Genomic DNA, 2,665 nt, shown 5'->3' with positions numbered 1-2,665 from the left:
AGTTTTTTTTCCCAGTTTGTTGCTTCCTTTATAATTTGGTTGTATTGGTTTTATTTGTACAAAAACATTTTAATTTAATATAATCAGAATTATTTATTTTACACCTTGTAATGTTCTCTATCACTTGCTTGCTTTTAAATTCTTTCCTTTTCCATAGATCTGACTGGTATACTATTCTATGTTCACCTAATTTACTTATAATTTCCCTCTTTATATTTAAGTCATTTACCCATTTTGAATTTATTTTGATATAGGGTGTGAGATGTTGATCTAAAACTATTTTTTCCCCATACTGTTTTCCAATTTTCCCAGTAGTTTTTGTCAAATAGTGGGTTCTTGCCCCAAAAGCTGGGATCTTTGGGTTTATTGAACACTAGCTTGCTGAGGTCATTTACCTCAATTCTATTCCATTGATCCACCCTACTATCTCTTAGCCAATACCATATTGTTTACATGATCACTACTTTATAGTACAGTTTAAGATCTGGTACTACTAGGCTTCCATCCTTCATATTTAAAAATATGGAACACTTCATGAATTTGTGTGTCATCCTTGTTCAGGGCCATGCTAATCTTCTCTGTATCATTCCAATTTTAGTATATGTGCTACTGCAGCAAGCACCTTTGCTTATTCCTTTCCCTTTACTTCCTATTTCTCTGTATGTAAAGAAGAATTTTACTCTTCTAACTATGTATGTTATTTTCTCTTTTTCCCAGATCTGATGAGAGTAGGGTTCTAGTTCTACCAGCCTTCCACCTCCTCCTCTCTTCTCTGTGGAAGTTCTTTCACTCATCCCTCCTCTATGAGATAGCTATTCTACTTTATGTCTTTCTGATCTACTACACTACCATTTTGTCTCATTCCAATGCTTTCACCTTAACCTCAAGTTTTCAATCAATACATATGTCTTCAAAATACCCAGGAAATGATGCCATTCCTAGGAGCCCTAGGTAACATTTTCCCATAAAATATAAAGCATTTTGACCTTTGGGGTTGCTTATAATTAGTCTTTATCATTGAACTTTTTTTTTTATATTTAAATTTACATTTTGAATATTTTCCCAAAGTTACATGTTTCATGTTCTTTCCCTCTCCCCCAAACCCTCCTACCCCACCATAGCCAATGCACAATTCCACTGCATTTTACATGTATCATTGATTAAGATCTAATTCCATATTATTGATAGTTGGACTAGAGTTATCATTTAGGGTCTACATCCCCAATAATATCCCCATCAGCCCATGTGTTCAAATGATTGTTTTTTTTTCTGTTTCTACTCCACAGTTCTTCCTCTGAATGTGGCTAGTTTTCTTTCTCATAAGTCCCTCAGCCTTGCTCTGGATCCTTGCATTGCTGCTAGTAGAGAAGTCTGTTATGTTTGATTGTACTGTGTACAATGTTCTTCTGGATCTGCTCCTTTCATTCTGCATCAATTTCTGGAAGTCATTCAAGTTCACATGGAATTCCTTCAGTTCATTATTCCTTTGAGCACAATAGTATTCCATCACCAACAGATACCACAATTTGTTCAGCCATTCCCCAATCAAAGGACATTTCCTCATTTTCCAAATTTTTGCCACCACAAAGAGCATGGCTATAAATATTTTTGTACAAGTCTTTTTCCTTATTCTCTCTTTGGGGTACAAATCAAGAAGTGCTATGGATGGATTAAAAGGCAGATAGTCTTTTAAAGCCCTTTGGGCAGAGTTACATATTGCCATCCAGAGTGGTTGGATCAATTTACAACTCCACCAGCAATGCATTAATTTCCCAATTTTGCCGCATCCCCTCCAACATTTATGACTTTCCTTTCTGTCATGTTAGTCAATCTTCTAGGTATGAGGTGGTACCTCAGAGTTGTTTTGATTTGCTTTTCTCTAATTATAAGAGATTTAAAACACTTTCATGTGCTTATTGATAGTTTTGATTTCTTTATTTGAAAATTGCCTATTTATGTCCCTTGTCCATTTATCAATTGGAGAATGGCTTGATTTTTTTGAACAACTGATTTAGTTTCTTATAAATTTGAGTAATTAGACCTTTTTCAGAGTTTTTTGTTATAAAGATTTTTTTCCCAATTTGTTACTTCCCTTCTAAGTTTGGTAGCATTGGTTTTATTTGTACAAAACCTTTTTAGTTTCATGTAATCAAAATCATTTATTTTACAGTTTGTCATTTTTTTTCTAACTCTTGTTTGGTTTTAAAATCTTTTCTTTCCCACAGATCTGACAAGTATACTATTCTGTGCTCACCTAACTTACTTATAGTTTCCCTCTTTATATTCAAGTCATTCAGCATTCTGAATTTATCTTGATATAGGGTGTGAGATATTGATCTAGACACAATCTCTCCCATATTTTTTTCTAATTTTCCCAGAAGTTTTTGTCAAATAGTGGGGTTTTGTCCCAAAAGCTGGGTTCTTTTGGTTTATCATAGACTGTCTTGCTGAGGTCGCTTACCCCAAGTCTATTCCACTGATTCTTTCTTCTATCTCTTTGCCAGTACCATATTGTTTTGATGACTGCTGCTTTATAGTACAGTTTAAGATCTGGTACTGCTAGGCCACCTTCCTTCATATTTTTTTCATTATTTCCCTTGATATTCTTCATCTTTTGTTCTTCCAAATGAACTTTGTTGTAGTTTTTTCTAATTCAGTAAAAAAG

General features: G+C 34.1%; 1 non-coding gene across 1 annotated transcript; it reads right to left on the bottom strand.

Annotated features, from left to right (window-relative positions):
• Positions 1-516: 516 nt before the first annotated feature.
• LOC123248088 lies at positions 517-622 on the bottom strand. The gene has a single exon (XR_006506193.1). It is a non-coding gene; the product is annotated as a U6 spliceosomal RNA (small nuclear RNA).
• Between the last annotated feature and the right edge of the window lie 2,043 nt (positions 623-2,665).

Source organism: Gracilinanus agilis, chromosome 4 (genome assembly GCF_016433145.1).
Source record: "Gracilinanus agilis isolate LMUSP501 chromosome 4, AgileGrace, whole genome shotgun sequence".
Taxonomy (NCBI): domain Eukaryota; kingdom Metazoa; phylum Chordata; class Mammalia; order Didelphimorphia; family Didelphidae; genus Gracilinanus; species Gracilinanus agilis.
Note: the sequence above shows the minus strand (reverse complement) of the source record. Positions and strands in the feature narration are given on the sequence as shown.